General features: G+C 50.6%; 1 protein-coding gene across 1 annotated transcript in view; it reads right to left on the reverse strand.

Moving 5' to 3' along the window:
- LOC143933512 (uncharacterized) overlaps positions 1 to 12,541 on the reverse strand; it is a 44,831-nt gene extending 32,290 nt beyond the window's left edge. The window contains exon 1 of the mRNA XM_077456427.1: positions 12,401 to 12,541. The gene's annotated coding sequence lies outside the window, so the exon portion shown is untranslated. The remainder of the gene's footprint in view (positions 1 to 12,400) is intronic.
- Between the last annotated feature and the right edge of the window lie 10,737 nt (positions 12,542 to 23,278).

The raw sequence follows: 23,278 nt of genomic DNA on the forward strand, positions 1-23,278 counted from the left end.
ACTATTTCATTAGCAAACTATGCAGCTTCTATGGTTAGCAATTTGGTAAATCATTTCAGATAAAAGAAATGACTGGTCTTGTCTCCGCCCCCTCCTGTAGTTTTCTGCATGCATCCTGTAGTGACCTCTGCTTTTTAGGAGAGCTTGTGTCCAAGAAAGAGGCGGAGTACCTACCTGTAGAAACAAAAATGCCTTTTAACCACTTGCTTACTGGGCACTTAAACCCCCCTCCTGCCCAGACCAATTTTCAGCTTTCAGCGCTGATGCACTTTGAATGACAATTGCGCGGGCATACAACACTGTACCCAAATGAAATTTTTATCATTTTTTTCCCACAAATAGAGCTTTCTTTTGGTGGTATTTAATTACAGCTGGGAGTTTTATTTTTTGCTAAACAAACAAAAAAAATGCAAAAAAAAAAAAGCAAAAAAAAATCATGTTTAATAGTTTGTTATAAAATTTTGCAAACAGGTCATTTTTCTCCTTCATTGAAATGCGCTGATGAGGCGGCACTGGTGGGCACTGATAGGCTGCACTGGTGGGCACTGATAGGCACAGTTAAGGCGACACTAATAGGCACAGATAAGGTGGCACCGATAGGCACAGATAAGGCGGCACTGATGGGCAAAGATGGGCACAGATAAGATGGCACTGATAGGTGGCACTGATGGGTGGCACGGATGGGTGGCACGGATGGGTGGCACTAAGGGGCACTAATAGGTACCACTGATAGATGGGACTGATGGGCACTGATAGGTGGCACTGATAGGTGGCTCTGATAGGTGGCACTGATGGGCGGCACTGATGGGCACTGATGGGCACTGGTAGATGACACTGATGGGCACAGATATGTGGCACTGAGGTGCAGTACTGTTGTTGAGGCAGATTGTGGGCACTGATAGGTGGCACTGTGGGCACTGATAGGTGGCACTGTGGGTACTGATGTATGGCACTGATTTATGGCACTGTGGGCACTGATGTATGGCACTATGGGCACTGATGGGTGGCACTGCTGGGTGGCACTTTTATTAATAACTGGCTGGTACTGGCAGGGGGCAGGTGGGCACAGATAAGTTGGCCGTGATCGGGACTGATGTTCCGTTCACGGTCACCGGTGATCGGCTTTTTTTTTTCTCTCCTCGCGCTTACCGGCTCTGTTTTGTCACATGATCAGCTGTCATTGGCTGACAGCTGATCACGTGGTAAGGGGTCGGGATCGACCCCTTGCTCGGATCCGTGATCAGGCGAGTCGCATAGAGGCCACTCATGCACAGGACGATGTCAATAGACGTCGTCCCGGCAAAGCAGGTCCGCGCTGTAGCCGTCATTCGGCAATAGCGCGGATCTCTAGTGGTTAATTGAGGGGCATATGATGGGGCACAGCATAATTTTGTTTGGGGGGGGGGGTCAGGGCCCCCTCTGGTCCCCCCTTAGTGAAACCATTGGTGGGTGGAGCCTGATACAGGATAATTAATCATACGGGATAATTAAATAACAGAGAATAGGGCAAGTTTCGTTGAAACTGTGCGGGTATGTGTCACATTCGATATTGTTTGATACGTAAAGCTTTGTGCTTGAATTTGTCATTCTAAATCTTTCACTCGGGAGGCGCTTGAAAAGCACTCTATAAATGGTCGATCAGCCATTCTGAATAAGGATTGCAGAGGATAGAAAATGTCTATGATCTATCACAGCTAGATTTTGGCCTGAGAATAGAAAGGGGAACAAAATCTGCACAAAAAGAGGAATTATTTCCCAAAAAGTTACAGCTAAAACAACCTTCACTTCCACCTGGAGATGTGAAACTGTTTACTTCTCCAAGAACATAGTACTTTTCTATAATAGATATTTTTAAACTATTTATATTATTAAAAAGCTGCCAATAACCTTCAGTTCCTCGGCTGATGTGATTTGTCTAGAAGGCATAAATTGGGACAAAATCTTAGGAACAAAGAACACGGAGGAGAGATGGGTTTGCTTTAAGAGAATATTAAATAAGGGCATTAGGCAATGCATCCCATTGGGGAATACATTTAAAAGAGTGAACAAAAGTCCTGGATGGCTTAACTCCAATGTAAAAATGCATATAAAAGCAAAGGAGAAGGCCTTCAAAAAATACAAGGTTGAGGGATCATCATCAGCATTCAGACGTTATAAAGAATGCAACAAGAAATATAAGGGTGCAATAAGGACAGCTAAGATAGAACATGAAAGACACATAGCAGAGGAGAGAAAAAGAAATCCCAAGAAATTCTTTAACCACTTCCCACCCGGCCAATGCACATATACGGCCGGGTGGGAGCCGTCTACTTCTGATAGGACGTTCAGGAACGTCCTTCAGAAGGAGCGGGATCTCGCGCGCGCGTGCCCGCGCAGCGGCGCGATCCCGATGTGCTCGTGTCACCTGGACACGGTGCATCTCAGATCGGCAGGAGGGCTCTGTGATTGGCCCTCCTGATCACATGACGGCCGTGTCCAATCATGGCCGTCATGTGATGTAAACAAACAGCCGGTTGCTAGGCAATCGGCTCCTCCTCTCCTCACACAGAAGTCTTCGCTGAGGAGAGGAGAGCAGATCGCTGCAGCCGGCTGATGATCAGTGAGTATGAGGCCGCGTACACACGGGCGGACTGTTCGCCCAACTTTGTTCGTCAAACAGTTTCGGCAAACAGTCCGCTCAAAATTAGCATGGACGGACATGGCCACACACGGCACTTTTTGAGCGGACTGTTTCAGCGAACTGTTTGCCAAACAGTTCGCTCAACTTTTGAAATGAACGGACTCGCCCACGTAAGGCGGAGGCAAGTCCGCCCATTTCGAGCGCGTATACAGGTAGGCGGGGCCCGCGAAGGAGACGTCGCGGGCTCCGCCGCCTGGAATGGACTTAAAGGGGAACCCCAACGCCGAAAAAAATCGGCGTGGGGGTTCCCCCCAAGTCCACAACAGACCCTTGTCCGAGCACGCTACCCGGCCGGCCAGGAAAGGGGGGCGAGCGAGCGCGCCCCCCCTCCTGAGCCGTACCAGGCCGCGTGCCCTCAACATGGGGGGTGCCTTGGGGAAGGGGGGGCCGCGCCGCCCCCCCCCACCCCAAAGCACCTTGTCCCCATGTTGATGAGGACAAGGGCCTCTTCCCGACAACCCTGGCCGTTGGTTGTCGGGGTCTGCGGGCGGGGGGCTTATCGGAATCCGGGAGCCCCCTTTAAGAAGGGGGCCCCCGGATACCGGCCCCCCACCCTATGTGAATGAGTATGGGGTACAATGTACCCCTACCCATTCACCTGTAAAATAAAAGTACCCAAAAAAAAAACACAACACACGAAAAAAAATATTTTATTGCACAGCTCCGGGGGTCTTCCGTCTTCGGGGGTCTTGTCCCCCTCTTCGGTTCTTCTGCCGGGCCACCGCGCCTTCTTATAGCTCTTTTACAGGCGGTGGCCCGGTCTTCTGTCGCCGCTGCCTTCCGTTCTTCTGTCGCCGCCTTCGGTTCTTCTGCCGGGCCACCGCGCCTTCTTGTAGCTCTTTTACAGGCGGTGGCCCGGTCTTCTGTCGCCGCTGTCGCTGTCGCCGTCGCCGCCTTCCGTTCTTGTTCTTCTTGTTCTTCTTGTTCTTCTCCAGGAGATGTTGACACGACGATCTCTTCGGCCGGAATGCCAGAGCCGCCCTGCGCTGCCACTTATATAGTGACAATGGGGCGGTGTCACATGGTATATGTCACATGGGTTGGTCACATGGGTTGATGTCACATGGGGACTATGACATCGTAAGGGGGCGGGGTCACCATGTGACCAACCCATGTGACATATACCATGTGACACCGCCCCATTGTCACTATATAAGTGACCGCACAGCGCGGCTCTGGCATTCCGGCCGGAGAGAGCGACGTGTCAACATCTCCTGGAGAAGAAGAAGAAGAACAAGAAGAAGAACAAGAACGGAAGGCGGCGGCGGCGACAGCGACAGCGGCGACAGAAGACCGGGCCACCGCCTGTAAAAGAGCTACAAGAAGGCGCGGTGGCCCGGGAGAAGAACCGAAGGCGGCGACAGAAGAACGGAAGGCAGCGGCGACAGAAGACCGAGCCACCGCCTGTAAAAGAGCTACAAGAAGGCGCGGTGGCCCGGCAGAAGAACCGAAGAGGGGGACAAGACCCCGGAAGACCCCCGGAGCTGTGCAATAAAATATTTTTTCTCGTGTGTTGTGTTTTTTTTTTTGGGTACTTTTATTTTACAGGTGAATGGGTAGGGGTACATTGTACCCCATACTCATTCACATAGGGTGGGGGGCCGGTATCCGGGGGCCCCCTTCTTAAAGGGGGCTCCCGGATTCCGATAAGCCCCCCGCCCGCAGACCCCGACAACCAACGGCCAGGGTTGTCGGGAAGAGGCCCTTGTCCTCATCAACATGGGGACAAGGTGCTTTGGGGTGGGGGGGCCGCACGGCCCCCCCTTCCCCAAGGCACCCCCCATGTTGAGGGCACGCGGCCTGGTACGGCTCAGGAGGGGGGGCGCGCTCGCTCGCCCCCCTTTCCTGGCTGGCCGGGTAGCGTGCTCGGACAAGGGTCTGTTGTGGACTTGGGGGGGACCCCCACGCCGATTTTTTTCGGCGTTGGGGTTCCCCTTTAAGTCCATTCCAGGCGGCGGAGCCCGCGACGTCTCCGTCGCGGACCCCGCCTACCTTCACACGCGCTCGAAATGGGCGGACTTTCCTCCGAGCGGGAACAGTTTGCTCATTTCGAAAGTGGCCTACACACGGGCGGACTGTTCGCTCAAACAAGGTTTCAGCGGACAGTTTTTCGGAATTTCCGAAAGACTTTGTCCGTCCAACTGTCCGCTGAAACTGTCCGCTGAAACTGTCCGCTGAAAGCCCACACACGAGCGGACTGTCCGCCCAAACACTGTTCAGCGGACAAGGTTGGGCGAACAGTCCGCCCGTGTGTACGCGGCCTGAGCTGTTTTTTACAGCTTTTTACTCACTGATCATCAGTCTAGTGTAAACACACAACACACCACACAGTATAAACACAGTCCCCACGTATGTCCCCAAAACACACACGTCCCCAAAACATACATGTCCCAAAATAATAAAAACACATGTCCCTAATAATAAAAACATGTCCCCCACATATGTCCCACTAAAATCACATGTCCCAATGATTATCTGCACACATATGTACGTGATCACCTGCACACATATGTACATGATCATTTGCGTACATATGTCCGTGATCACACAAACCAATTATTATACAAACAGAATTTTTTTTACCAAAAACATGTATTATCAGAATACATTTTGGCTTAAATTTATGACAAAATTTGATTTTATTGGATTTCTTTTAAAATAGAAAAAAGAAAATATTGTTTTTTTTCCAAATTTCCGCTTTTTTTGCGCTTATATCGCAAAAAAAAAAAAAAGTGAGTCGTGAATAAATAACACCAAAATAAAGCTCTATTTGTGTGAGCAAAATGATAAAAATGTCATTTGGGTACAGTGTAGCATGACCGCGCAATTGTCACTGAAAGCGCGAGAGCGATGAAAGCTGAAAATTGGGCTGGGAAGGAAGGGGGAGAAAGTGCCCTGTATTGTAGTGGTTAAGAATATAAACAGTAAAATAGGGAGGACAGACCATATTGACCCAGGGGCGGACTGACCATTCGGGCACTCGGGCACTGGCCGAGGGCCCCGTGCCACTAAGGGGCCCCATCAGGGTTGCCAGCCTCAATAAAACCAGGGGCAGTATGTAAAAATCATTTTTTTTTTAAATCCCAAGATTATAGCTGCTTCGCATCTCCAGTCCCTTTTCAGTGTGTGTATGTGTATTCTGTGTGTGTATACTATGTGTGTATATTGTATGTCTGTGTGTGTATACTGTATGTGTGTTTGTGCATACTGTGTGGCCCCATAATCTTCTCCTATTGCCCAGGGGCCCCATAATCTCCTATTGCCTGGGGGCCCCATAATCTTCTACTATTGCCCAGGGGCCCCACAATCTCCTATTGCCTGGGGGCCCCATGAGTTGTCAGTCTGCCCCTGTATTGGCCTCATAAAGAATGAGGAAGAACATTTGGTTACAAAGGATGGGGAGATGGCGAAGGTATTGAATTTATTCTTCTCCTCATTCACGAGGGAATCGAGGGGCTCCATCCACCCCCCTGATCCCATCCAGGCTCCATCCACCTCCCCTTGATACCATCCCCGCTCCATCCACCCCTCCGATCCCTTCCTGGCTCTATCCACCTCCCCTCAATCCCATTCAGGCTCCATCCACCTCCCCCAAATCCCACCCTGCCTCCATCCACTCCCAGATCCCATCCCTGCTCCCACCCCGATCCCATCCTGGCTCCATACAGCTCCCCCTGATCCCATCTAGGTTCCATCCACCCCCTCGATCCCATCCTGGCTCCATCCACCTCCCCTTGATACCATCTCGGCTCCATCCACCCCCGATCCCTTCCTGGCTCCATCCACCTCCCCCCATCCCATTCGGGCTCCATCCACCTCCCCAAATCCCACCCTGCCTCCATTCACAACCAGATCCCATCTCTGCTCCATGCTCCCCCACCCCAGATCCCATACACCTCCCCCAATCCCATCCCAGCTTCATCCACCCCCCCGATGCCATCCTTGCTCCATCCACCTCCCCCATCCCACTCTGCCTCCATCCACTCTCATATCCCATCCCTGCTCCCTCTCACCCCCTGGATCCCATCCTGGCTCCATCCACCTCCCCTTGATACCATCCCGGCTCCATCCACCCCCCGATCCCTTCCTGGCTCCATCCACCTCCCCTCAATCCCATCCTGGCTCCATCCACCTCCCCTTAATAACATCCTGGCTCTATCCACCCCCTGATCCCATCCTGGCTCCATCCACCTCCCCTTGATACCATCCTGGCTCCATCCACCCCTGTGATCCCTTCCTAGCTCCATACACCTCCCCCCAATCCCATTCGGGCTCCATCCACCTCCCCGAATCCCACTCTGCCTCCATCCACTCCCATCCCTGATCCATCCTCCCCCACCTCAGATCCCATGCCGGCTCCATACACCTCCCCTGGTCCCATCCCAGCTCCATTCACCCCCCTGATCCCATCCTGGCTCCATCCACCTCCCCTTGATACCATCCCGGCTCCATCCACCCCCCTGCGATACCTTCCAGGCTCCATCCACCTCCCCCTAATCCCATTCGCCATCCACCTCCCCCGAATCCCACCCTGCCTCCATCCACTCCCAGATGCCATCCCTGATCCATCCTCCCCCACCCCAGATCCCATGCTGGCTCCATACACCTCCCCGATCCCATCCCAGCTCCATCCACCCCCCTGATCCCATCCAGGCTCCATCCACCTCCCTTTGATACCATCCCCGCTCCATCCACGCCTCTGATACCTTCCTGGCTCCATCCACCTCCCCTCAATCCCATTCAGGCTCCATCCACCTTCCCCGAATCCAACTCTGCCTCCACCCACTCCCAGATCCCATCCCTGCTCCTTCTCACCCACCCTGATCCCACCCTGGCTCCATACAGCTCCCCCTGATCCCATCTGGGCTCCATCCACCCCCTCGATCACCATCCTGGCTCCATCCACCTCCCCTTGATACCATCTCAGCTCTATCCACCCCTGATCCCTTCCTGGCTCCATCCACCTCCCCCAATCCCATTCGGGCTCCATCCACCTCCCCCGAATCCCACCCTGCCTCCATTCACTCCCAGATCCCATCTCTGCTCCGTCCTCCCCCACCCCAGATCCCATGCCGGCTCCATACACCTCCCCGATCCCATCCCAGCTCCATACACCCCCCGATGCCATCCTTGCTCCATCCACCTCCCCCCATCCCACTCTGCCTCCATCCACTCTCATATCCCATCCCTGCTCCCTCTCACCCCCTCGATCCCATCCTGGCTCCATCCACCTCCCCTTGATACCATCCCAGCTCCATCCACCCCCGATCCCTTCCTGGCTCCATCCACCTCCCCTCAATCCCATTCAGGCTCCATACACCTCCCCCAAATCCCACCCTGCCTCCATCCACTCCCAGATCCCATCCCTTCTCCCTCTTACCCACCCTGATCCCATCCTGGCTCCATACAGCTCTCCTCGATCCCATCCCAGCTCCATACACCCCCCGATGCCATCCTTGCTCCATCCACCTCCCCCCATCCCACTCTGCCTCCATCCACTCTCATATCCCATCCCTGCTCCCTCTCACCCCCTTGATCCCATCCTGGCTCCATCCACCTCCCCTTGATACCATCCCGGCTCCATCCACCCCCTGATCCCTTCCTGGCTCCATCCACCTCCCCTCAATCCCATTAAGGCTCCATCCACTCCCAGATCCCATCCCTTCTCCCTCTCACCCACCCCGATCCCATCCTGGCTCCATACAGCTCTCCCCGATCCCATCTCGGCTCCATCCACCCCCTCGATCCCATCCTGGCTCCATCCACCTCCCCTTGATACCATCCCGGCTTCATCCACCCCCCGATCCCTTCCTGGCTCCATCCACCACCCCTTAATCCCATTCGGGCTCCATCCATCTCCTCCGAATCCCACCCTGCCTCCATCCACTCCCAGATCCCATCCCTGCTCCATCCTCCCCCAACCCCAGATCCCATGCCAGCTCTATACACCTTCCCCCGATCCCATCCCAGCTCCATCCACCCCCCGATGCCATCCTTGCTCCATCCACCTCCCCCCAATCCCACTCCGCCTCCATCCACTCCCATATCCCAATCCCATCCTGGCTCCATACAGCTCCCCCGATTCCATCTCGGCGCCATCCACCCCCTCGATCCCATCCTGGCTCCATCTATCCCCCGATCCCATTCTGACTCCATACATTCCCCGATCCCAACCCAGCTCCATCCATTTTGGCAGGTTAAGCAGCTCCAATGCACTAGTCTGCTTGGTGCCGGCGGGGGGGGGGGGGGGGGGGGTGGGGGCGGTGATACCATGTTTTACCGCACCGGGTGACACCAACCCTAGTTACGTCACTGGGTCAACTAACTTCATTGAACTCCTAAACCCCCCCCACCCAAATCTAATACTAATCATGTATGATAGACATGCCGACCTGTGTATCACATATGCTCACCATGGGGCTCACTAGCTCATGGGTTGGCTGATAACATTTACCTTGGATGATTTCACACTATTTATAAAGCAGTGTTTCTCCACCATTTTTCACTCTTTAAAATTATGGACAATCTGGAGGCACCCTCCAAAATTATGGATTAATCTGGAGGCATCCTCCAAAATTATGGACAATCTGGAGGCATCCTCCAAAATTATGAACAATCTTGAGGCATCTCACTCTAAAATGTAAAAACTATTCCGATCATTTTACATAATGCAGTAATATCAGTACATATAGGAAACCCAACGTTAACCACCTCCCACCCGCCATATAGTAAAATGACGGGCGCAAGATGACTCTCTCGTTCTGGGATGACATCACATGACATCATCCCACTTTGGCACACAGCACGGCTTTGAGAGTGCACCGTGTCCCTGGACACGGCGCATCACCCATCTCGGTAAAGAGTTGTTGACGAGGCCCTTTACCCATATGATCAGCTGTGTCCAATCACAGCTCATCACATGTAAACAAGGAAATGCCGTTATCAACTCTCCTCTCCTCACACTGACAGAATGTGAGGAGAGGAGATCCGATCATCAGCATTTCCTCACAGGGGAGATCTGCACAGATAATCAAGGCACTGATCATCAGTGTAACCCCTAACAGTGCCCATCAGTGATGCTAGTCAGTGCCCATCAGTGATGCCAGTCAGTGCTGCCTTTCAGTGCTAGTCATCAGTGCAGCCCATCAGTGCCACTTACAAGTGCCAATCAGTGCCGCCAATCAGAGCTTATAAATGTTGCCTATCTGTGCCACCTATCGGTGCTCATCAGTGCTGCATATCAGTGCCCCCTCATCAGTGCCACCTTATATGTGCCTGCCCATGCCACCTATCAGTGCCCATCAGTGCTGCATATTAGTGCCCCCTAATCAGTGCCATCTCATCAGTGGCCATCAGTGCAGCCTATAAATGTCAATCAGTGCTGCATATTAGTGGCACCTCATCAGTTCCCATCAGTGCCCATCAGCGCTGCCTCATCAGTTCCCATGAGTGCTGCATATTAGTGCCACCTCATCAGTGCCCATCAGTGCAGCCTCATCAGTGCCCATCAGTGCTGTATATTAGTGCTCTCTCATCAGTGCCATCTCATAAGTGGCCATCAGTGCCCATCAGTTCAGCCTATCAGTGTTCATCAGTGCTGCATATTAGTGCCCCCCAGCAGTGCCATCTCATCAGTGGCCATCAGTGCCCATCAGTGCAGCCTATCAGTGTCCATCAGTGCTGCATATTAGTGCCACCTCGCCACTGCCCATCAGGGTCAGCTCATTAGTGCCCATCCGTGCCACCTCATCAGTGCCCATCAGTGAAGGAGAAAAATTACTTGTTTACAAGATTTTATAACAAAAACATATTTTTTCAAAATGTTCGGTATTATTTCATTTTTTTTTTGCAAAAAATAAAAAACCCCAGTGGTGATTAAATACCACCAAAAGAAAGCTCTATCTGTCTTAAAACAAAACTGATAACAATTTTGTTTGGGTACAATGTTTCATGACCGCACAATTGTCATTCACAGTGTGACAGCCCTGAAAGCTGAAAATTGGCCTGGGCAGGAAGGTGATGAAAGTGGCCGGTATTGAAGCGGTTATGCCGCGTACACGCGATCAGAATTTCGGCCAGCAAAAGACCGATGAGAGCTTTTCATCGGAAAATGCGACCGTGTGTATGCTCCATCTTAATTTAGCTGCCCAAATTCCCGCCAGCAAAAATTTGAGAACATGTTCTCAATTTTCCAGATGAAAAAACTTTCGTGTGTATGCAATTCCGACACGCAAAAACTCACGCATGCTCAGATTCAACTACGAGACGGAAGCTATTGGCTACTGGCTATTGAACTTCCTTTTTCTAGTCCCGTCGTACATGTTGTACATCACCTGTGTACAGCACATTGGAATTGTCATGGTTATGCAATAGAGTTCGTCTGCTTACCTGTCTCCATGTGTTCATCTCTAGAGACCAGCCGACCCTCACCTGACTGTTTTTGTAATCCATCCTCTGGCATGACTCCACCCTAGCTCCTATCAGAGAACTCTATATTAACCTGTGCACTGCAGGCCAACCCTGCTGATCAACCTTTGTGTGTTAGCTTCCTGTTACCTGCCGTGTGCTCTTCTGTTGTTTTCCGTTACAGACTTTGGCGTGTCCTTGACTATCCCTGTTTGCCTGTGATCCTGACCTTTTGGTGTGTCCCTGACTATTCCTGTCTGCTTGTGACCCGACCTTGGCTTTGTCCCTCACCATCCCTATCCTCCTGTTGCCTACTGTGGGTGTGAGCTGGGGGACCCTGGGGGTCGCGACCTGGAGCCAGTTGCAGCCAAGTCCATCCTCACCACTAGAGGCTCTGGTGAACACCTGCTGGTTCTTAGACTCCGCGCCCCAGGGAATCTTACGCTCTAACCCCGGTGGGATCCATCTTGGTAGTTCTGGCGGCCCTGCCTTCCTATCACCTTGAACCCCGGTCCGCAGCAGTCAACCGTAGGGTCCACAACCTTGCGGTGCACTCCTGATCCCTATGGTGTGCATCTGTCACCTGGCCTCAAGGTGACCTGACAGGAATTTGGTGTGACCGCGTGTAGGTAAGACAGCTTGAGTGGAATTCCGTCGGAATTCCATCGGGAAAACCATCAGACCTTTTTCCGACCATAATCCTGATCGTGTGTACGGGGCATAAGAGGTGATTTATTCTCCAAAGCAAATACACTTTTGCAACCTGGTACTGACAAGTATTCCAATGTTCCTCTTGTCCCTCAGTTTTTCTCCATCACTCAGCTAATGAGACCCCGAAGCTGATGGAGAGAAGAAAAGAAGGGTCAGTCGAGGATGATACCCAGGTGACGGACATCCTCCTTATCAACTGATGATGTCAATGGTTGTTAGGAGGTTGGCAGCTAAAAGGTTCTAACGGTGTACCATGGAATCCTGTGGCTTTGTGTAACTAAAAGGCAGGTCTCATCCACCCTCCGGCTTGTATACAAATTTGGGGCAAATTTTAGTCATTTTTGCCAGGGGCACCCCTGAAGAAACTTGAAGGCACTATTTAAGAAACCTGAAGGCTCTCCCGAAGAAACGTCAAGGCACCCTGGTTGAAAGATACTGCTATAGAGTGATTCCCTAACCAATGTTTCTCCAATCTTGGGTTGTAACTGCCTCATACGTTCTTTTACAATCGGTATGACTTTTGACTTATGTAACTTTCTAACTTTCTTAATAAAAGTCAAGTTTTATAAAAAAAAATTAAAAATTGGATGTTTCTCGTCTTACCTGGTAGCTGTATCCTGTATGGTAGGTTGTATTTCGACTCTGAAGGCTTGTGGTTTGTCTTCTTATACTGTGACATGAGATACGGGTCTGTTCAGGAGGAAGTCTTAGCGCTGAGTGCTGATTGGTACTTTGACTAGGACGTAGTTATGTAACAAATGTTCAGAACAGGATACATGTGAATAAAAAAAAAATGTTTTTATGCCCTTTTGGATGGAGCGTGGAAGGGTTTGGCGATTTTATTGCTGCCCGTGTCCCTCTTGGGGAGAGTTGCACTCAAGTCAAGGGAGATCTACTCAGCAAGGACAATGTTATATTTCTGTATGTACATTCCTGTCTGGTGTGAGAGATCCGGCTTCAAATGGTAGAGTATTAACCTCTTCAGCCCCGGGAAGATTTTACCCCCCCCCCCTTCCTGACCAGAGCACTTTTTGCGAATTTGGCGCTTTAACTGACAATTGCGTGGTCGTGCGACATCGCACCCAAACAAAATTGACTCCCCCCCACCCCACAAATAGAGCTTTCTTTTGGTGGTATTTGATTACCTCTGCGTTTTTTATTTTTTGCGCTATAAACAAAAAAAAGAGCGACAATTTTGAAAAAATAAAAACAATATTTTTTACTTTTTGCTATAATAAATATCCCTCAATAATATATTTAAAAAAATAATAATTTTTCTTCAGTTTAGACCGATACGTATTCTTCTACATATTTTTGGTAAAAAAAAAAGCATATATTAATTGGTTTGCGCAAAAGTTATAGCGTCTACAAAATAGGGGATAGTTTTATGGCATTTTTTATTATTTATTTTTTATTAATAATGGCGGCGATCTGCGATTTTTATCGGGACTGCGACATTATGATGGACACATCGGACACTTTTGACACTCTTTTGGGAGCATTGTCATTTATATAGCGATCTGAGATATAAAAATGCACTGATTACTGTGTAAATGACACTGATAGGGAAGGGGTTAACCACTAGGGGGCGATGAAGGGGTTAGGTGTGTCCTAGGGAGTGACTCTAACTGTGGGGGGGAGGGGCTTCAACTCACATGACAGCGATCACTGCTCCCGATGACAGGAAGCGGTGATCTCTGTCATGTCACTAGGTAGAATGGGGAAATGACTTGTTTCCATAGGCACTTCCCCATTCTGCGGCTCTGTGACACGATCACCAGGAGACCGGCGAACATCGAGTTCACGAGTCCCGCAGGTACGGTCACGCTGTACGCGGCAGGCGAGCGGCCGCTAGCCCCGCCATTTAAAGGGGACATGCAGGTACGCCTATTTGCCCACCGCTGCCATTGTGCCGACGTATATCATGTGTAGAGAATTTTGATCGGACCAAGTGCCACGCATGCTCAGATCAAATTCCTACATCAAAGCTATTGGCTACTAGTGTGAACGTAGTCCCGTCGTAACGAAATTACGTCATCATGTTCTGAAAGATCAGATTTTTTCACAACTTAGTCCGACCGTGTGTATGCAACAGTTTCGGACACAATCCGTCAGACTAAATCTGACGGACAAAATCCGACGGATTTGGTTGGCAGAATCTCCGACCGTGTGTACAGGGGCTTACAGAAGTGCATTTGTGAGGTCAGGCACTTATGTTGGACGAGAAGGCCTGGCTCGCAGTCTCCGATCTAATTCATCCCAAAGGCATTCTATCGGGTTAAGGTGCAGGTCAGTCAAGTTCCTCCACCCCAAACTCGCTCATCTATGTCTTTATGGACCTTGCTTTGTGCACTGGTCCAAATCATTTGGTGGAGGGGGGATTACGGTGGTGGTTACTCCTTCGGGGGTTGGGCTTGGCCCCTTAGTTCCAGTGAAGGGAACTCTTAAGGCGTCAGCATTCCAAGAAATTTTGGACCATTTCATGCTCCCAACTTTATGGGAACAGTTTGGTAATGGCCCCTTCCTGTTCCAACATGATTGTGCACCAGTGCACAAAGCAAGGTCCATCCTTCCCACCCCCCTCCCCCCCACCCACACCAAATCCCCACTCCCAGCACAAACCTACCCCCCCTCCAAATTACCCCTCCTAGCACAAATCCCCCTAATCATCCCTACTTGCACACCCCCCCCAAATTCCCTCCCCCTCTACCATATCATCCCTTCTAGCACAAACACCCCAACCCCCCCCCCCCTAGCATAAATCCTCTTCCCTATCCCCCCCCCCCCAAGAACAAAAACTCCTAGAACAATTTTTACCCCATTCTGTCCCCCAAGTTCCCCCACCCAACACAAATACACTCCCCCAATCTCCTTGTGCCCTCCCCATCTCACAATATACCACAGTGCCCACCCCTTGTCCTGGCCACTGCGTGCAAGGACTAAGGCTGGTCATACATTATACAATTTTCCTTTAGATTTACCAGAACCACATAATAGGATGTCAAACCTACACACTATACATTTGTATGCAATCAGGCAGGCCCTTGCACTACATAGTTGAAGGTCAATCCAAAGGAAATTGAATAAGATAACCGAAACCTAAGCTTTGGTTATCTTCCATCACCATGGATTTGGCTAGCCTAAGCTTTGGTTATCTTCCATCACCATGGATTTGGCCAGCCTAAGCTTTGGTTATCTTCCATCACCATGGATTTGGCTAGCCTAAGCTTTGGTTATCTTCCATCACCATGGATTTGGCCAGCCTAAGCTTTGGTTATATTCCATCACCATGGATTTGGCTAGCCTAAGCTTTGGTTATCTTCCATCACCATGGATTTGGCCAGCCTAAGCTTTGGTTATCTTCCATCACCATGGATTTGGCCAGCCTAAGCTTTGGTTATCTTTCATCACCATGTATTTGGCCAGCCTAAGGTTTGGTTATCTTCTATCACCATGGATTTGGCCAGCCTGAGCTTTGGTAATCTTCCATCACCATGGATTTGGCCAGCCTAAGCTTTGGTTATCTTCCATCACCATGGATTTGGCCAGCCTAAGCTTTGGTTATCTTCCATCACCATGGATTTGGCCAGCCTAAGATTTGGTTATCTTCCATCACCATGGATTTGGCAAGCCAAAATGTTGGTTATATTCCATCACCATGGATTTGGCCAGCCTAAGCTTTGGTTATCTTCCATGACCATTGGATTTTCCTGGAACTAACAAGACTGCACTCACTGGAGCAATATGTAATCTACACTCATTTTGGCACCATCTTTTTCACTATATACAGAACAAGTATATGCACATCAAGTGACCTGACCCTTCACGGGTTCCATACTGGCTCAACAGCTGACCCAGACCTTCAACTCATCAATGGCAGGTCAGGTATTTTCTCTCACTTTTTCCACTTTAAGCTGTAAAGGAAGGTGTCCTGTATTGTGATGTGTGTGTGGGTTGTATTGTGGTCTCTGTGTTTTGATCCTCATAAATGTTTTTGAAAGCTTTTCAGGTACTTTTCTTATGAGAAATGTGTCACTTATCACCACATACAGAAAAAAAGTCTTCATGATTCCACCAGCCTGATGGAAAATAATGATTCAGATATTTTGATTACCATTATCAGCCAAAAATGAACGGCAATAAAGAACAAAAACATATCTGAGAAGCGCGGTCCCGCCCACCCCCACCCTCCCATAGGTGGCGAGTTTCCGTTTGTGGAGAGGGTGGGGGGCTGTTATTCGTTAAGAAATGACTATATAATTTATCACTGGACTTTAAAATACCGCAGAACTGAAAGATAAATCAAAAGTTACACAAATTTACCATTTATCGTCAATACAAAGTTTCTTCCCATAAAACAAAGAATAAAAATAGCTTGGGCCCCATTCACATTCATCACTTTAGTGTCCACAGTCGTATGACAAGTCGCAGAAGTGTGAATGGAGCCTATGATTTTCAACTCCACCTAGTGGTCATAAAACTGTATTTTCCTGATTAATTCAATTCTGGATGAATGAAAAACATTCAACCTGGATGGAAATAACATTAATTGTACCTTCTGTTGCACAGAATTCACAAGACATAGTTACATTGGTATATACACTCACCGGTCACTTTGTTAGATACACCTGTTCAATTGCTTGGTAAAACAAATTACCCCAAAATGTGCTTCTGGAAGAATGGTCAAACATTCCGATAGACACACTCCTAAACCTTGTGGACGGCCTTCCTAGAAGAGTTGAAGCTGTTATAGCTGCAAAGGGTGGGCCAACTCAATATTGACCCCTACGGACTAAGACTTCTTCCTCCTGCTATAATTATAGAATCCTTTAGAATTCAGGGAGAAGATCAGAGTAGCAGCCTGTGAGACACTGAGCAGACCTAAACAATCAATCAGTCAATCAACCCCTGCTCCACTGATTACAGAGGAACTAAATAAATGTACTTAACAGCCAATACGACTTTAGAAGAGTGCTACCTATACATAATATATATGTATAATGTATAATAATACAAAACAGATGTTAATCTGTTGTAAGACCAGTGGCGGCCTGGCTCTTAGGGGTGCACTGGTGTCGGCCCCCCCATGCATGTGTCCAGCCCCCCTGATCTACATAATGGGCGCTGGACCATCAATTCCAATGGGGTGTTTTTATTAAGCACATGACTAGAGCCAGAGGCTCTAATAGGCTTCAAAAAAGGGTGAGCTCGTGGGCGCAGAGCACTGCACCCGAAGCCCACCCATTTGTGTGAGATAGTGAATGAATATTCACTATTTTCACACTAAATCTACTCCCCGCCAATCAGGAAGCGGGTCGTGAGACCTGTTACCCAATTGGCAAAAATGGCAGGCAATCACCTAGCGCATAGGAGGAAGAGAGTGGAGACGTGTGGGGGGAGCTGCTGAAGGAGTGGACGCTGCTTGTGCCTCATCACCCGCCACCTAGATGGGGCCTGCCCTCTGTACTGAAGGGGACACCGGAGTGGATGCCCGCATCTCGCCACCTAGATGGGGTCCGCCCTTCGTGCTGGAGGGGACACGGGAGTTGGTACCCGCATCTTGCCACCTAGATGGGGCCTGCTCACCGTGCTGGAGGGGACACCGGAGCCGCTGCCTGCATTTTGCCACCTAGATGGGGCCCGCCCACCAATGCAGGAGGGCACAGCGGAGCTGCTGCCTGCATCTTGACACCTAGATGGGGCCCCACACACTGTGCTGGAGGGGACACCAGAGCCGCTGTCCGCATCTCGCCACCTAGATGGGGGCTCTCCCACCGTGCTGGAGGGGACACGGGAGCTGCTGCCTGCATCTCGCCACCTAGATGCGTCCTGCTCACCATGTTGGAGGGGACATGGGAGTCTCTGTCAACATCTCGCCACCTAGATGGGGCCCACCCATCGCATTGGAGGGGACACTGAAGCCGCTGCCTGCATCTCGCCACCTAGGTGGGGCCCGGTCACCATGCTGGAGGGGACACCGGAGCCACTGCCCGCATCTTGCCACAGAGATGGGCCCGCTGACCATGCTGGAGGGGATACCGGAGTAGCTGCCTGCATCTCGCTACCTAGATGGGGCCTGCTCACTGTGCTGGAGGGGACCAGAGCCACTGCCCGCATCTTGTCACCTAGATGGGGTAAGAACCGGCTAGTGCTGCGCCGCCGGTGGGGTGGCACTAGGTGTTTGTTTGCCACCCCCCCAAAAGTTCACCACTCCCCACTGTGTAAGACCATATAAAATATAAAATAGGGTCCCCAAATCATTCGGGAGATCAAAACTAAAACATCAAGAGCCGTGTATGAGGCTTCTCCCTGATTGGGTACGCCAGGACTGGGCCCCACCTACAAGCCAATAAAAGGATTCTTTGGAGATTAATCTGCAGCCCCCTTGTTGGGGGCCCCATTATTAACCACTTGATCAGGGGAAGGTTTTACCCCCTTTATGATCAGAACATTTTTTTTCTGTTCAGCAATGCACTACTTTAAAGTAGACATGTGCACTGTTGAAAATGTGTTTGTTTTCCTTTCATTCGTTTTCCTTTTGTTTTGTTTATTTCATTTTCGGGTCATTTGTTGTTATCGAAATTCGGCAACGTACAGGTACGTGCCTGTACCTGCCGCACGCTTGCAGTATAATTAGTGTCAGGGGTTGGCTGGAAGAGAACAGGACAGTGGTGGCCCGTCCATAAGCAGTCCCCCTAATCCATGCGCCCGGCCCCTAATCTCCATGCAGGGCACGGGACACATGGATTTCAATGTTTTTTTTTTTAAGCACATGATTAGAACCTGAAGCTCTAATTGGCTTCAAAAAAGGGTGGGCTCGGGGCCACCCTGAGCACAACCAGTTGTGTGTCATTGGCGAATTTAGATTTGCTAATATCTTCCTGCTTCTCCTCCTGGCCAGGAAGCTGGTCCTGAGACCCAATTGGCCAGGGAGTCTTAGGACTCCCGGCCAATCGGGTCTCAGGACCCGCTTCTTGTTTGGGAGGAGAAGCAACAGCCTCTTCCTGAAGCCCCACTGTCAGGGCTGGGCTCAGCCCTTCCTTCTCTGAGCTGGCCGATCAGCTGTCCGCTAATTGCCAGCTCCCATCTCTCTCCACTGTTACTTACCTGTTGATGATCCTGCTCATCAGTCCTGCCTACTTAAGCCAGAGGGGCTCTGCCTTCGCCTTGGTCACATCACAAGAAACTATCACATGTGTTCTCCTGTGTTCCTGTTTAAAGACTGGCTTTTCTGACATCCCTTCTGGCTCCAGATCCTGCTTGCTGTTCCACAACATTGATCTCTGACTTCTGGCTTGGCTGACTATCTGTTCCGGTTACTGAACTCTGGCTATGTTTTGACTACGTTTGTTCTTTTTACTTTTATTATTAAACAAGTGTGATTTAACTGTACTTCGGTCTCGGCCTGATTTCATGGTTTCTGACACCTACCCCGGATTCAGCTCGCCATCGGTCTCCTCCCCATACCTGTAATGCCGCGTACACACGAGCGGACTGTATGGCATACTTAGTCCGCCGAAACACATTTCAGCGGACAGTCCGCTCGTGTGTGGGCTTCAGCGGACTTTTTCAGCATGCAGTCCGGCGTACTAAGAATTTCGGTTTTTTCAAAATTCTGTCCGTCGTACTCGCATTTCGGCGGACAATCCGGCCGTGTGTATGCCAGTCCGCCGTACTTTTGAAATGAGCGGACTTTTCCCACCCGGAGAAAAGTCTGCTCATTTCGAGCGGGTATCCAGATAGGCGGGGCCCGCGAAGGAGATGTCGCTGGCCCCGCCGCCTGGTATGGACTTAAAGGGGAACCCCAACGAAAAAAATCGGCGTGGGGCCCGCCCCAAGTCCACAACAGACCCTTGTCCGAGCACGCTACCCGGCCGGCCAGGAAAGGGGGGCGAGCGAGCCCCCCCTCCTGAACCGTACCAGGCCGCGTGCCCTCAACATGGGGGGGTGCCTTGGGGAAGGGGGGCCGCGCGGCCCCCCCACCCCAAAGCACCTTGTCCCCATGTTGATGAGGACAAGGGCCTCTTCCCAACAACCCTGGCCGTTGGTTGTCGGGGTCTGCGGGCGGGGCGCTTATCGGAATCCGGGAGCCCCCTTTAATATGGGGCCCCCGGATACCGGCCCCCCACCCTATGTGAATGAGTATGGGGTACAATGTACCCCTACCCATTCACCTGTAAAATAAAAGTACAAAAAAAACACAACACACGAGATAAAATACTTTATTGCACAGCTCCGGGGGTCTTCCGTCTTCGGGGGTCTTCTCGCCGGACTCCTCCGCTATCTTCTTGTAGCTCTTTTGCTAGCGGAGGAGTCCGGCTTTCTTCCTCGCCGTCGGCCTCTTCTCCCGACTTCGGGGGTCTTGTCCCCCTCTTCGGTTCTTCTGCCGGGCCACCGCGCCTTCTTATAGCTCTTTTACAGGCGGTGGCCCGGTCTTCTGTCGCCGCCGCCGCCTTCCGTTCTTCTTCTTCTTCTTCTCCTTCTCCTTCTTCTCCAGGAGATGTTGACTTGACGATCTCTCCGGCCACAATGCCAGGGCCGCGCTGCGCGGCCACTTATATAGGGACAAGGGGCGGTGTCACATGGCTTTATGTCACATGGGTTGGTCACATGGGTTGATGTCACATGGGGACTATGACATCGTAAGGGGGCGGGTTCACCATGTGACACCAACCCATGTGACATAAAGCCATGTGACACCGCCCCTTGTCCCTATATAAGTGGCCGCGCAGCGCGGCCCTGGCATTGTGGCCGGAGAGAGCGTAGAGTCAACATCTCCTGGAGAAGAAGGAGAAGAAGAAGAAGAAGAAGAAGAACGGAAGGCGGCGGCGGCGGCGACAGAAGACCGGGCCACCGCCTGTAAAAGAGCTATAAGAAGGCGCGGTGGCCCGGCAGAAGAACCGAAGAGGGGGACAAGACCCCCGAAGTCGGGAGAAGAGGCCGGCGGCGAGGAAGAAAGCCGGACTCCTCCGCTAGCAAAAGAGCTACAAGAAGATAGCAGAGGGGTCCGGCGAGAAGACCCCCGGAGCTGTGCAATAAAGTATTTTATCTCGTGTGTTGTGTTTTTTTTTGTACTTTTATTTTACAGGTGAATGGGTAGGGGTACATTGTACCCCATACTCATTCACATAGGGTGGGAGGCCGGTATCCGGGGGCCCCCTTATTAAAGGGGGCTCCCGGATCCCGATAAGCGCCCCGCCCGCAGACCCCGACAACCAACGGCCAGGGTTGTCGGGAAGAGGCCTTTGTCCTCATCAACATGGGGACAAGGTGCTTTGGGGTGGGGGGGCCGCGCGGCCCCCCCTTCCCCAAGGCACCCCCCATGTTGAGGGCACGCGGCCTGGTACGGCTCAGGAGGGGGGGCGCTCGCTCGCCCCCCTTTCCTGGCCGGCCGGGTAGCGTGCTCGGACAAGGGTCTGATGTGGACCTGGGGGGACCCCCACGCCGATTTTTTTTGGCGCTGGGGTTCCCATTTAAGTCCATACCAGGCGGCGGGGCCAGCGACGTCTCCTTCACGGGCCCCGCCTACCTGGAGACGCGCTTGAAATGAGCGGACTTTCCTCCGCGTGTGTGGGCGAGTCCATTCATTTCAAAAGTAGGGCGGATAGTACGGCGGACTTAGTACGCCGTATTAGTCCGCTCAAAAAGTGCCGTGTGTGGGCAAGTAGCGCGTTCGGAAATTCCGACGGACAGTCTGGCGTACTTTTCCGCCAGACTAAGTATGTCATACAGTTTGACCGTGTGTACGCGGCATAACGCAGCACTGCAGCATAAGGTAAGGCTATGGATCGCGTGCTGGGCGGGGGGTGGGGGGTGCGAGTTGATCGCCACATTCCCGAACGAACATGGGGGGGAGGTGTGTGGTGCGAGTGCTGCCCCCCACAAAATTGAGAACCAGCCCCCCCCCCCACTGAATCAGGGACACCATCTTTGAAATGGGGACAGAGTAGGGGACCATTTTTGTTTTTGGGGACAGCCTTCTAAAATAAGGGACTACCCCCATAAATCCGGGTCGTCTGATCGCTCTAAACTAGATCCCTATTTGCAAACTTAATTTTAGTTATCTGTAAAAATAGATCTTCATTCTAAGTGAAACATAATGCAACAAAATGTATATCAGTCTTGGAGATGTAGAGTATTTAGAACAAAGATTGGTCAATGTAGACATGAGTAATGAGACCCCCCTCATGCAGGCACTACCTTGGTCACAATGCTGGCCGTACTTTATTCCTAGAGGTCTCACTAGCACTTTAAGAACGAGCAAGAGTAATTTTGACTGACTACGTTGCAAAATTACAGATTTTATTGTTGACACAGTTTCACTTCTCAGTTTTGCTCTTTAAGTTATTTTAAGGTTAAAAATCTGCTCATTAGGGGGTTTTTGTTTCATCTACAGCTCTTTGTATTTTTGTTTTTCATATTACAGTGCCTTGCGAAAGTATTCGGCCCCCTTGAACTTTTCAACCTTTTGCCACATTTCAGGCTTCAAACATAAAGATATAAAATTTTTATTTTTTTGTGAAGAATCACCAACAAGTGGGACACAATTGTGAAGTGGAACGAAATCTATTGGATATTTTAAACTTTTTTAGCAAATAAAAAACTGAAAAGTGGTGCGTGCAAAATGATTCGGCCCCTTTACTTTCAGTGCAGCAAACTCACTCCAGAAGTTCAACGAGGATCTCTGAATGATCCAATGTTGTCCTAAATGACTGATGGTGATAAATAGAATCCCCCTGTGTGTAATCAAGTCTCTGTATAAATGCACCTGCTCTGTGATAGTCTCAGGGTTCTGTTGAAAGCGCAGAGAGCATCATGAAGACTAAGGAACACACCAGGCAGGTCCTTAATACTGTTGTGGAGAAGTTTAAAGCTGGATTTGGATACAAAAAAGATTTCTCAAGCTTTAAACATCCCAAGGAGCACTGTGCAAGCGATCATTTTGAAATGGAAGGAGTATCAGACCACTGCAAATCTACCAAGACCTGGCCGTCCCTCTAAACTTTCAGCTCAGACAAGGAGAAGACTGATCAGAGATACAGCCAAGAGGCCCATGATCACTCTGGATGAACTGCAGAGAACTACAGCTGAGGTGGGAGAGTCTGTCCATAGGACAACAATCAGTCGTACACTGCACAAATCTGGCCTTTATGGAAGAGTGGCAAGAAGAAAGCCATTTCTCAAAGATATTCATAAAAAGTCTCGTCTAAAGTTTGCCACAAGCCACCTGGGAGACACACCAAACATGTGGAAGAAGGTGCTCTGGTCAGATGAAACCAAAATCCAACTTTTTGCCCACAATGCAAAACGATATGTTTGGCGTAAAAGCAACACAGCTCATCACCCTCAACACACCATCCCCACTGTCACACATGGTGGTGGCAGCATCATGGTTTGGGCCTGCTTTTCTTCAGCAGGGAGAGGGAAGATGGTTAAAATTGAGGGGAAGATGGATGCAGCCAAATACAGGACCATTCTGGA

This window comes from Lithobates pipiens, unplaced genomic scaffold (assembly GCF_037356315.1).
Source record: "Lithobates pipiens isolate NorthernLeopardFrog02 unplaced genomic scaffold, aLitPip1_a1.2 Scaffold_27, whole genome shotgun sequence".
NCBI lineage: Eukaryota > Metazoa > Chordata > Amphibia > Anura > Ranidae > Lithobates > Lithobates pipiens.